A 14,883-nucleotide genomic window follows, 5' to 3' on the forward strand; every position below is an offset into this window, starting at 1 on the left:
CCTTGAAGGATGAGCTTAACAAATTTGGGAGATCAATGGTGAATTTTTTTAGAAAGGATAGTCCTAGATTTGATGGGGCCAACTATGATAGTTGGAAGGAGAAGATGAAAACACATTTTTTGTACATGGGTCTAGGATATTGGATCCTAAAAAGGAGTAAGAAGACAATTGTTGAAGAAGAAAAACTAGAAGGATGTAGTCAAGATGAGAGAGATCTATTCATGTGTAACATGAGAGCAAGAGAAGCTCTACTATCAACTCTTCTAGAGAATGAATACAATAAGGTAAAGTCACTTAAAACATCTTATGAAATTTGGAAAGAATTAGAATCTGCTTTTGAAGGTGACAAAAATGCAAAGAGAATGAGATTAAATAATTGGGTATATTCATTTCAAGATTTTAAAATGATGGAAGATGAATCTATAAGAAGTTATATTGGTAAATTATCATAAATTGTTGCAAGAATTCAATCTAATGGTGGAACCAAGGAAGGAAATAAAGTTATATGGAAGATATTGAAAAATTTAACACCATTATTCAAATAAGTAGCTCAGATGATTCAACTAGTAATACCCTACAATAAAGATTTCACAACGGAAGTTTTGCTTCATTAGAATCTATAGAAGTAGATATGAGATAGTTTGGAGATCTAGCATGAGTTGAGAAAGATTTTAGTACCCTAAAAATTTGACCTAATTTGAAAAGGAGTACAAAAACACATGGAGATTTTGTTGGTGGTAGCAAATCTATTGAAGAAAATAAGATTGAGGAAGGCATAGCCTTTCTTGTGAGAAGAGAAAAAGATAGTATGAAAATATTTAAATGTTAGACTTGTGATTAATTTAGTCATTATGCATCTAAATTTCCTAAAAGAGAGAAAAAATATAAGGGAAAGTTTAAGCCTAGAAGAGATAGAGATATAAATTATTTGTATGAAAATGAAGATGAAGAATCTAATGAGAAAGTTCAAAGTGAAATTGGTGATGAATTAGGATTTTTGGCTATCAAGGAAGATGATCTTGATAGAGAAATTACAGAAGAAGGAGCTCTAGTTTCCCAAGTGGAAAAGAAATCTGATTGGATAATTGGTAGTGGTTGTTCACATCACATGATTAGTGATATTAGTAATTTTTTTAAGTTCAAGAATCATAATGAAGCTATTGTTAGAGTTGGTAGCAATTCAGCCTGTCATAAAGCAGTAATTGAATCCATTACTCCTAATGGTAAAACTAACACTGACAATGTTTATTTTGTTGATGAATTGAAGCATAACCTATTGAGTGTTGGACAGTTGGTGGACAAGGGTTATTAGTTTCAATTTACTAACAAGACTTGCATTATTAAAGATAAATATGGTAAGCTGATTGGAACTTGCACAAGATCGAGAGGTAATGTATTTCAATTGAATCCTACTAAAATGACATGTTTGGTAGCTAAATTGGATAATAGTTGGTTCTGGCATAGAATATTCTATCACATAAACTTTGATAATATTGTGAAGGTTAGTAACACTTTTGTAGTCAGAGACTTGCCTAATATTGCAAAGGCTACTAATGTTGTGTGTGAAGAATGCATTTTGGTGAAACAGAAGAAAGTATCATTTCCTAGTAAGAAGTTTACTATTGCAAAGAAGATGGAGATGATTCACATAGATATGAGTGGTCCCTAAAGAATAAGAGGATTCTATGGTGAAAGGTGCTTTATGATTTTTGTTGATGATTTCACTAGAATGATGTGGGTAGCATTTATTAAAGAGAAATATGAAGCTTTTATGAAGTTTAAGATATTTAAGAATAGAGTTGAGAATGAATTAGGTGTTGAGATCTGATAGAGGAGAAGAATTCACCTCTAGAGAGTTTAACATATTTCATAAAGAGAATGGAATCAAAAGATAGCTATCTTCACCTAGAACACTTGAGAAAAATGAGATTGCTAGAAGAAAAAATAATTCAGTAAAAGAAGTAGCAAGAGCAATATTGTTTGAGATTGATGTTTATAAGAAATTTTGGAGAGAAGCAGTCAACACACATGTTTTAACTATATAACTAAGACAATAGTTGAATGTGTAAATGTAAGGATTGCTGAAAAGTTTGGAATTAAGGAAAATATGGTAAATTATAATTCAGATGAAAAAGAAGATAATTATGGAATTGTTAGATAGAATGCTGAAGTTTTCTTTGAGACTAATAATGACTTGTAGAATGATGTGTTAAGTATTGAGAAAAGAGGAGAAATAAGTTCAAAACCTAGAAATGAGATAAGATTTGAGATGTCAACTCCTACCTCTAATAGGAATCTAACAAAGAATCACCCTCATAAGCAAATAATTGCAAGAAAAGACAAAGGTGTAATGGCAAGAAATAGAGTGAATGAGGAGATATGGATAATATCTCAAGTTGAACCTAAGGGCATAGATGAAGCATGTAAATATGATCATTGGATTCAAGCAACGAAGGAAGAATTGGATTACATTATGAAGAATGATACATGGGAGTTAGTTCCTAGACCTAAAGAAAAGAATGTAACTAGAACCAAATGGGTATTTAGAAACAAGATGAATGAGCAAGGAAAAGTTGTGTGGTCCAAGGCTAGACTTGTATGCAAGGGATATTTATAGCATGAAGGCAAAGACTATGAAGAGTCATAGGTGTCTATAGCCATAATGGAAGTAGTAAGGATGTTCTTGGCTTATGTAATGCATAAGAAGTTAAAATTTTTATTAGATGGATGTTAAATCAACCTTTCTAAATGGAGAATTTGAAGAAGAGATACATATTAAGTAGATTGAAGGTTTTTCTTTATCAGAAGGCAAAGATATGGTATATAGACTAAATAAATATCTATATGTTCTAAAGCAACCACTGAGAACCTATTATGCAAGGTTGGACAGTTACTTGGAAAAAATTGGATTTACTAAAAGTATGATAGACAATATCTTCTATTTAAAAGAAGTTGAGAATGGTGTGCTGATTATTGGAATATTTGTTGATGACATCTTTTTTGGAGGTAATGATGAAGCAAATGATAAATTTTTTGAAGAGATGTAGAATGAGTTTGAAATGAGCATGATAGGAGAAATATAGTTTTTCCTAGGATTGTAGATTGTGCAAAATAGTGATGGAATTTTCATTTCACAAGCTAAGTACTTGAATGATTTGTTGAAAAGGTTTAGTTTGGAAAGTTGTAAAACTATTGATACACCCAAGATAACTGGTCACAAGTTATCCAGTAAAGATGAAACACCTGTAATAGAGAAGAAGAAGTACATATACATGATTGGATGTTTATAATATCTAACTCACACCAGACCAAATATAGAAAATGTAGGTTGGATTGTAGCTAAATTTCAAGCTGATCCTAAGGAGTATTATTTTGTAGCATTGAAATGAATATTTAGATATTTAAAAGGTACATTTGATTATGGAATTTGGTATGACATATCAAGTGATGTGGATTGGGCAAGTAGTATAGATGATAGAAAGCATACTAGTAGTGGAGTATTCTTTCTTAGAGAAAGATTGGTTTCTTGGATAAGCAAGAAACAAGATTGTATTTTGTAGAGTATAGCTGATGTAGAGTATGCTACACTAGTAAATAACTATAATCAAGTTATGTGGATGAAGTAGATGTTGAAGGATATCAAAATTGAGTTTGAAGAACCTATTATCATTTATTGTGATAACACAAGTATAGTGAGTATGTCTAAGAATCTTGTATTGCATTCTAAGACTAAGCATATATCTATTACATATCATGTGCTGAGAGAGAAAGAAATAGAAAAGGAAGTTAGATTGGAGTATATGAATACTAAAGATTAGATTGTAGATATATTTATTAAGCCTTTTCCTAAAGACACATTTGAGTATTTTAGAAGTATACTTGGGGTTATGCCCCTACCTACTTCTAAGTAGGTGATGCAAAGAGTACATCAATCTAGTGGTTAAAAGAACTATTGTTAGCCTAGGATGTGTATGGGGGAGTATCTATCATGAACTAAGTCATCAAGAACTTGGTATTTGGTATTGTACAGTATCTTTGGACACTTAAGCTGGTTGAAGAATTAGTGTAGCATATTATCAATTGATATTTAATAATTAGTATGTTCTAACATTGAGATTGAGAACTTCAACATTGATGTCAATGGGGGAGAGATATTATTGGAAGCATGAATGTTAATGATATTGCTATGGGGGAGTATTGTAGAAACATGATTAGATCATTATCATGATGAAATGTTGCATTCATTATTGTCTTTGTCATTGATGTCAACATAGTAGTTTTCTATGGTATCTGATAGAAGAACAATAGTAAAGATCAAGTTGGTACAAATAGATCATTGAGTACTTTCACTAGTGAGGTTAAAGGGAGATTACACTATGTGTCTAGTATATGTATCTAACCTCAAAAGAATAAGATATTAAGTTTGGAAGAAGTTATGTAAGTTTCAATGAAGATTTTTCTAAGATAGATTTTATAAAGGCATGTTCTAGTAAACTTCTTATATCTCTTAGTAGAGCTGTTATTCGTAGAAGTCAAAGTTAAAGATGTGAAGAAGACAAGTTGCTGATTATGTGGCTAAGCTCACTCATCATAATGTTATTTGTATGGAAATTTATTCAAGTTTCAAGGTGAAAGATTAATGTTATCACTAATTCTAACATGGTCCTAATGTGGTCTTATAATAATTAATTGAGAAGTTGTAATAGTTGACTCAGGGAATTGTTTTATGGATTCAGTATAAAGGAAGAAAGTTTTCCTTTATCATGAAATGGATGAATGAAAATGATTGTAGGCAGCACAAAGAGAAGAATGAGAAGATAAAAAGAGTAGAGTGAATGTGAAGGAAACTTCATTGTTGAGGTTTTATTGAGTGATCTAGAGTTGGATACTTGGATTCGAGGTTTGTGACCTAGTCTACAAGGTTTGACAGTGATTGGTCTAGTTGACAGGATATAGGAAAGAAGTTAAAGTATAGTACATACAATTATTCTACAATCAAAAATTGAGAGATTAGTTGGACAATGAGTTTGGTGATCTTTCCCTAGAAGCTATTTTGATAGTGGGTCCTTTTGTCTTCTACAAATCCTAATAAGGTTTGAATCTTCTAACAAGGATTTAAAGTCTCCTAATAGGGACTTATATGTACTAAATGTTTTAATAGACTCTTAATAGGGTCCATCCTCTAACAAGAAATATTTATATTAATACATCATCTTGTGGACATCTTTTCCACTAGGGTTTTCCCTTTGACTAATGGTTTTTGTAGTTAATATATCTAGTGTAATTGTCCATGTGCATCTTATTATGGTTGCTATTTACTTTGGTTGAATAGATAAGATTGTTTAAGGTTGATAAATGTTTTAATTATTAGATAACTGATTTACCCCCCCATCAATTATCTTGGTAGACTATTGTTTCTAACTTGGTATCAAAGCATTGGGTCCTTAAAGATAAAGTTTAACAACTTTGGGAGATCCATGGAGAACATATTCAGAAAAGATAGTCTTACATTTGATAAAGGAAATTTTGACACCCAAATGATGGAAATTCTTGGTGAGTTATCAAATTTGTGTAAAGAGCAAAGAATTGAGTTTTTGGATCTAGAATCCTTCTATTATATATAAGAAAATAGAAGCACAAGAAAAGATAGGTCTAGATCTGAAGAAGACATAAATATAAAGGAAGCTATTGATCTACTTCTAAAAAGAGAGCCAGAAGGTATGCATTTTTTTTTCGAACATGTAAAAGATGTTGGAGTTGATGAAATCCAACTTCGAAGATGCCCAAGATCACCTACATGCAAAAACCTGTCAAAGGGAAGCCAAGGAAGGAAGAGCGTGGACCAAAGGAAAAACCCTAAATGGACATGAGAGAGAACAAGATATGTAAACACAAGAAAATATGTATTTACAATATGCAAGAATTAGTTATGTGTTGATAAAATATAATGAGGGAGAGACAACTTATAAAGGTCTCATGGAAGCTTATAGAACAAGCTAGAAGGTTGTAGAAGATAAGGTTGACAACCAAGCACTCTTCCACAAAAAGGTGGAATACGCTAGAAGGGAACAAACTTCCATGTTGTCAACAACTAACCACTACATGCATTAAATACTAAATATTAAATAAATGTATTAACCTAAGTAAGCTTAAGTAAATAGAATAAATAATAATAAATTAATTATTTACTCTAACACCCCCCCTTAAGTACAACTTAGGGAAATGCCTTAAGCTCACAAAACTAAGAAATGTAGAATGGGTCCTAGCAACGAGGTCATGTTAGGTACCCATGTACAGATGCAAAAGATGCAACCTCTATAAATATGGAAAAAGAGAAAAACCATGTGGAAAAAACCCTCCCCTAAAAAGAGGTAAAAATCTAGTGAAGAACTGAAGAAGCCTCCAACTAGGGAAATGTCCCCAAAAATAGGAACAAGGAGTGATCATGAAGAGCACCACTAAAGTATGAAGAAGTCACAAAATCTGCCATCTAAAAAAAAATTGCTAATCTGAAGAACTTCGATGGAAGAAGAAGGCACAAACTAAGTGTGTCTATATGGTAGATGATCCAGCTCGCCGAAATGCATAGGTAGCCTGCCACTGCAATTGCCTTGTATATAGGATCAACCACTGAATACATAGTTCACACTATCAAACCATCAAATCATGAATGCATTATAACAACAACATAACTCCCCCTTAATACAGACAGGGTGAGATGACAAGCAACTGAGAAGATGGGCCAAAGTCTCTTGCAGACGAACCAAGAATGATGAGAGAGGAAGAGGTACATACACCTATAAAGACATGGTCACAATGATGCTACATGGGGCTAATGTCATGGAAGGGACACTCACTTGACAAAGGGAGAATGCCTAAAATAGAAAACAACTATCCCCCCTATGGTGCTTTATAAATATAGTGCATGTACAACTGACTCAAAAACAACATTCATGAACTCGAAATGCAAAAGTTACACTTTATCTTAGTGCGTATACAAAAGTTCTTAAAAATGATGTCTACAATGATTAGAACAAGAAAAAAGCTAACACAAAAGAAAGGACTGTATGCCTAAAATGTGAGCACACTTCTATGAGTCATTATATTCAAGATTTCTAAAAAATGAGGTCTCAAATAATGACTCATAGCTCCCTATTCATAGAATGTAAGGGTTTGTAATGGAGGCCCTCATTTTGATCTAGTTTGTGCCCATACAAGTACACCACGAAACAAGAGATTCAATGATCTAGTATGTATGGAAATAGAAATTAAAAAAAAACTAATCTAAATGATAACAATGCAAAACAATGCAAGAAATGAAATCTAATCTATGAAAAGAAATAACAATGCAGATCTAATCTATGAAAGCAAGATCTAATCTATCAATGCAATATCTAAGCTAACATGAAAATCAAAGTATGGATCATGATGATGGAAGCCATGCATGCAAGAGAGAATAAGACAAGAAGATTGAAGTTCTCCACAAAAGCTTTAATATTCAAAACTCCTCCTTCAAAAATCACTCTCCAAACTTACAACATAACAATAGCATAATAGTCGGGTGTCTAAAAAATGAGGAGAGGACTCTCCCTTATAAAGAAGATTGGATGATCTAGATTGAGAGGAAAAATATTTAATCAAGGGTGGAGAAATATTGATCCATGTGAACTAAAGATCCACCAATGAGAAAAGTGGAGTGGTTGAGAAGAAAGTGGAGAAAGGATGAAGATAAGTCCCATATTAAGTATAGATAAAAGATTTATTTAATTTTTTATTTGTTTTAACTCCTTTTTCATCAAAAAGAGATTTAAGTGGGATATTTTATTTAATTAAAAGGGAGCAAGTTCTTTTAATTAAATAGGAAATATTTAATCAAATTAAAAGAGGATATTTTCTCTTAATTAATTAAATGTAGATGAATTATTTAATTAAAAGAGAGGTTTTCTTTTAATTAAATGGAGACTTGTTTTATTTAATTAAAAGAGAGCAAGTTCTTTTAATTAAATAGGAATTATTTAATTAAATTAAAAGAGAGATTTTTCTCTTAATTAATTAAATGTGGATGAACTATTTAATTAAAAGAGAGGTTTTCTTTTAATTAAATGGGGACTTATTTTATTTAATTAAAAGAGAGCAAGTTCTTTTAATTAAATAGGAAATATTTAATTAAATTAAAAGAGAGGTTTTTTCTTTTAATTAATTAAATGTGGCTGAACTATTTAATTAAAAGAGAGGTTTTCTTTTAATTAAACGGGGACTTATTTTATTTAATTAAAAGAGAGCAAGTTATTTTAATTAAATAAGACTTAGGATAAAATGATCAACCTTAGAAATAAAATAAATTGAATTTGATCAAGGAAATTGATTTGAATTGATTTAATAAAATATTACACACCATTGATTTAGGAAATTTGATAAATTGATAAATTGAATAATGGGGGCCCATAGTCTAGGTGACTATTTTAGGGTGCATATAAGGACAGCCTAAAACAAAAGAAACTATGCCAGGAAAATGATCCTCGGACCTAAAACACCCAAGATATCTACCATAGAGAAAAAATGCTAAAGACATGATAGAAAGAGCATGAGCCAAAAAATGAGAAAAATTATTACATTTATAAAAAGATGACAAAATGAGCTTTTCAAAAATATAATGTTTTCAAAAAATTGACATAGGACACAAAAGATATGCATGCTAGAGTAAAAAATACAACTTTGGACTTCAACTAAAAATGGGCAATAAAAATATATCAAAACCTAAAAATACCTACACCAATGTGTCAATCTCGAAACCAACTTTCTGACGCTTCTTTTGGATAAAAAAAATACCTCCGTATGCTCAAGTTATGGCCAAAAACTAAAGGTAGGTCAAAAAGGACCTAGGAGATGTGCAAGAGGTGGATAATGCAATGATGACATCATGAAATCATGCCATTAAATTTGATGGCCTATTAGTCATCACAACAAAAAAGAAGGCCACATGGCAGCCATATGGATGGCACGTGACAAGAAGAGTGACATGGCAGGTGACATGGCAGAGTCCATGTGGCAAAGTACCACATGGTACTTGTGCCATGTGTCACCCCCACAACTGCTGATTAGGCTCAAAATAAACTTCCATGTGAGTAGAAACTACTCACTAGGTTGGAGCGGCACTGGAGTGGTAGACTGTTGGTGTATTGGAGTGTTATGGGGGCAGTGGTGGCGTCGGGTGGTGGATGGGCTGGGGTGGTACTGCGGTCATGCAACCAGCTATAGCGGCTCATGGGATGAGTGCTAGCAGAGTGTAGGCTACCCCATATGGCATGCGAGTGTTGCTACAATGGTGGCCTTTTTTAGTATATTTTTTTGACCCTGCGTCCGTACGATATGTACGGAACCCTACAACCAAATATTTTTTGCCTCCCAGAGCCCTGTCTCCAAAATCAACAAGTATATGAATCTTGACTGCAAACAGCCTTTCAGATCCAATGGTAGCATTAGTTTGGGTCTAAAGTGCTCTAAAAAATTGTTGTTCCCTTGATTTGAAGAAAAAATGCACAAACAAACTAGGGTTTGTGACTTCAAATCATAGCTTCAAAATTTTTTCAACGAAGCAGCAATAGGGAGGCTCTGATACCATATTGGAGTTGATGAAATCCAACTTTAAAGATGCCCAAGATCACTTGCATGCAAAAACCTGTCAAAGGGAAGCCAAGGAAGGAAGAGCGTGGAGCAAGGGAAAAACCCTAAATAGAATGAGAGAGAACAAGATATGTAAACACAAGAAAATATGTATTTACAATATGCAAGAATGAGTTATGTATTGATAAAATACAATGAGGGAGAGATCACTTATAAAGGCCTCATGGAAGCTTGTAGAACAAGCTAGAAGGTGGTAGAAGATAAGGTTGACAATCAAGCACTCTTCCACAAAAAGGTGGAATATGCTAGAAGGGAACAAACTCTTGTGTTGTCAACAACTAACCACTACATGTATTAAATACTAAATATTAAATAAATAAATTAACCTAAGTAAGCTTAAGTAAATAGAATAAATAATTAATAATTAATTATTTACTCTAACAAAATATTTAGTCATTTTTCAACTAGATGTCCTAAGAGAATAAGGAAAACTAGAAAGAGTTTACATTTTGATAGAGTTGAATAATTTGGAGAAAGTATGGAAATATCCTTGAAAGAGTATGATAAAAATTTTAGATTGGTTAATTAAGAGAAACTAATAGAAGAAACCATTTTTGAGACTATTATGGAAAGTGCAAACATAAGAGTTGTTGAGAAATTTAGGATACAAGAAAGAGTAGTTGATTACTATTTAGATGATGATGTTGTTACTAAACCAAGAAATGATGAATATTCCTTGATATTAATAATGATTTGTAGAATGAAGTAGAGCCAAGATAGGAACAAAACTTTGAACCTTCAACAAAGCCAAGAGTTGAGATAACAACTCCTAATTTGGATAAGAATATGACAAAGAATCATCCACCTAAGTAGATCATTGAAAGAAGAGATAAAGATGTGATGAAAAGAAGTAGAATCAATGAAGAACTATGTTTGATATCTCAAGTTGAACCTAAGAATGTAAAATGAAGCATGTAAAGATGACTATTAGAAGCAAGCTATTGAAGAATGACATGGGAATTGGTTCCCACACCAACAAACAAGAATGTGATAGGAACCAAATGGGTATTCAAAAACAAGATGAATGAATGAGGTGAAGTAGTAAGGAAGAAGGATAGATTGGTATATAAAGGTTACTCATAGCAAGAAGGAATAGACTATGATGAAACCTATGCTCCTGTGGCAAGAAAAAAAGTAGTAAGGTTATTCTTAGCATATGCAACATATAAGGAATTACAAGTATATTAGATGGATGTCAAGTCAACATTTTTGAATGGAGAACATGAAGAAGAGGTATACATAGAATAGGTTGAAGGTTGTCCTTTAACATATGACAAGAACATAGTATGAAGATTGAAGAAAGCATTGTATGGCTTGAAGCAAGCATCCTAAACTTAGTATGCAAGGTTGGAAAAGCATTTGACAAAGCTTGGATATAGAAAAGATATGGCAGATAGTAATCTACATCGAAAAAATGAAATTGATGATGGATTGATGATCTTGGTAATATTTGTTGATGATATGATATTTGGAGGAAATGATGATGAAAGTAAAAAGTTTGTAGAAGAAATGAAGAAGAAATTTGAAATGAGCATGATAAGAGAAATGAAATATTTTCTCAAATTATAGATCATATAGGAAAAAGAAGGGATCTTTATTGTTTAGACTAAGTATCTGAAGGATTTACTGAAAATGTTTGGTTTGGAAACATGTAAGCCTATTGGAACACCTATGGTAACTAGACACAAGTTACCTACAAAGGATGAGACACCTACTGTTGAGAAGAAGAAGTATAGATCTATGATTGGAGGATTGCAATATCTGACTCACACAAGACAAGATATAGAAAATATAGTTAGAATTATTGCAAGATTCCAAACTAGTTCCAAAGAAGTACATTATGCAACAATCAAAAGGATATTTATATTCCTGAAAGGAACACTAAATTTTATATTATGCTATGATAGATCTAATAATTTCACTCTATATGGTTACACTGATGCTGATTAGATAGGAAGCATGGATAACACAAAGAGCACTAGTTGTGGTGCCTTCTTTCTTGGAGGAGGATTCATTTCTTGGCTAATAAAGAAGCAAGAATATACCTCAAAGAGTATAATAGAAGTAAAATATGTTGCAGCAACAAACAATTGTAATCAAATTGTTTGGATGAAGCAAATGCTAAAGGATATAAGGATAGAATTCAATGAAACTATTTTCATACATTATGACAACACAAGCATAGTAAATATGTCTAAATATCCAGTGCTGAATTCTAAGACTAAGCACATTTCTATCAAGTATTGTATGTTGAGAGAAAAAGTTGCAGAAAATAAAACTAGATTGGAGTATGTAAGCACTAAAGAGTAGATTATAGATATTTTCATTAAACCTCTTCTAAAAGATACTTTTGATTATTTGTGAGGTATGGTAGGGGTTATGCCCCTTCCTATATCAGAGTAGATGATGCAAGAGTGCATTAGTCTAGTGTAATAGAGCACTATTATTTGTCTAGATTGAATATTGATGCTTCTTGTATGGGGGAGTATCTGTGATGGACAAAGCCATCTAGGACTCTTGTTGCATGTTGTTTTTAATAATGTCTTTGGATACTTGAGCTAGCTAGAAATAGTTGTTGTAGATTTTGATGGCTATTGAAACCTTTGATATTGATGTCAATGGGGAGAAGCACAACATGAAAAACAAGTACAACATGGAAAATCAATTCAAAAAGCATGGAAAATAAGTAAATCATGTTTAGAAAATCTGTTGTAAAGAATTACAATAGGAGAATTACAACACAAAAAATTAGTTTGATGTAAACCACATTGAAGTATATTAATGGGAAGAATGATTAATGAAGACGATTTGAAAAGAAAGGTTAACAGTCTTTTGTAGTCAGTATTCTTGGAACTATAATTTTTTCATCTATGTTGCCATCAATGGTAAGGGGGGAGATTGTTGGAAGCATGAATGCTGATGATATTCCTATGGGGAGTATTGTAGAAACATAATTAGATCATTATCATGATGATATGTTACATTCATGACTATTTTTGTTATTGATGTCAACATAGCAGTTTTCTATGGTATTTGACAGAAGAAAATGGTAAAGATCAAGCTAGTATAAACAAATCATTGAGTACTTTTAGTAGCAAGGTTAAAGGGAGATTATACTATGTGTCTAGTATACATAGCTAACCTCAGAAACATAATATATTAAGTTTGGAAGAAGTTATGCAAGTTTCAATGAACACTATTTTGAGATAGAGTTTACAGAGGCATGGTATGGTAAACTTGTTATATCTCTTAGCAAATTTTTTAATTTGAGAAGCTAGATTTAAAGATGTGAAGAAGACATGTTGTTGATGATATGGCTAAGCTTGATTTTCATAATGGAAATTTATTCAAGTTGTAAGGTGAAAGATTAATGTTATCACTAAGTGTATTCATGTTCTTAATGTGGTCCTATAATAATTAATTAAGAAGGTATAATAGATGACTCATGGAAATTTTTTGTGGATTCAATATAAAGGAATGATATTTTCCTTTATCATGAAATGAATGATTGCAAATGATTGTAAGTATCACAAAGAGTGGAATGCGAAGATAAGAAAATCAAGGCAAAGGTGAAGGGAACTTCATTGTTGAGTTTTTATTGTGTGATCCAAAGTTGGATACTTGGATTTGAGGTTTGTGACTTGGTCTACAAGGTATCACAGTGATTGGTCTATTTGGTAGTAAAGAGGAAAGAAGTTAAATTATAGTACATACAATTATACTACAAGGAGTAGTTGAGAGATCAGTTGGATAGTGAGTTCAATGATTGATGTAAACCACATTGAGGTATATCAATGGGGAGAATGATTGATGAAGAGGATTTGAAAATAAAGGTTAATAGTCTTTTTTAGTTGGTATTCTTGAAACTAGATGTTTTTCATCTATGTTGTCATCATGCAAAAGGGGGAGATTGTTAAAAGCATAAATACTGATGATATTCCTATGGGGGAGTACTATAGAAACATGATTAGATCATTATCATGATGATATGTTACATTCATGACTACATTTGTTACTGATGTCAACATAGTAGTTTTCTATGGTATTTGGTAGAAGAAAAATGGATTGATGTAAACCATATTGAGGTATATCAATGGGGAGAATGATTGATGAAAAGAAAGATTAATAGTCTTTTGCAGTTGGTATTCTTGGAACTAGATTTTTTTCATCTATGTTGCCATCAATGCCAAAGGGGGAGATTATTGGAAGCATGAATGTTTTTGATTAGGTAAAATAGGTTTTACAGGAATCTTGAAATCCAAAGTTTTATAGCAAAAAGAGCGAGATGAAACAGATTAAATAAACAAAAAACTGCCACAAAAGGTCGGAGACAAAAGAAGGCCCAAAGCCAAAGAATAAAGGCTAGAGACCGAAAAAAAAAGCCAGGCAAATAGGCTAGTGGCCATCCATGTCCATGGCCTATAGGGTTTCTGCAACATCATTGTCCTTCTAACTAGCCATGCCCTCCTGAATCTTGGTAGGAATGTTCATCTGGTTCCCCTAATTCACCTAGTCACTGGCCTCTTTCTAAAATTCATCCTGGTTGAATCCTTGCTTAGTGATATTCTCTGCATCCCTATCAAGGCCAGCTATAGTCAGATAGTCCCCCAGATTGACAATATTCTCATTCAAGGTGTGAAGGGTGTCCACTATCTATTTGGTGATTATCTGGTGGACAAAATCTAGCCTTTGGACTTTCTGCTCAAGTTGGGTGAGTCTGTCATCCTGATGGTCTCTGGAGACCTGACCTCTATCTTTCTCTTGGCTACCCACCTAGTCTTTTCTTCCTTTGGCTTCTTGGTCCTATCTAGAAGCATGAATGTTGATGATATTTCTATGGGGGAGTATCGTAGAAACATTATTAGATCATTATCATGATGATATGTTATATTCATGATTGTGTTTTTTGTTGATGTCAACATAGTAGTTTCCTATGGTATTCGATAGAAGAACAATGACAAAGATCAAGTAGGTACAAACAAATCATTGAGTACTTTCAGTAGCAAGGTTAAAGGGAGATTATACTATCTATCTAGTATGTGCAGCTAACCTTAGAAGCATAAGATATTAAGTTTGGAAAAAATTATACAAGTTTTAATGAAGATTGTTTTGAGATAGAGTTTACAGAGGCATGTTATGGTAGACTTGTTATATCTCTTAGAAATTTTTTTATTTTGAGCAGCCAAAGTTAAATATGTG

This window comes from Cupressus sempervirens, chromosome 6, assembly GCF_028749045.1.
Source record: "Cupressus sempervirens isolate cs-2001-9-10 chromosome 6, ASM2874904v1, whole genome shotgun sequence".
NCBI classification, from domain to species: domain Eukaryota; kingdom Viridiplantae; phylum Streptophyta; class Pinopsida; order Cupressales; family Cupressaceae; genus Cupressus; species Cupressus sempervirens.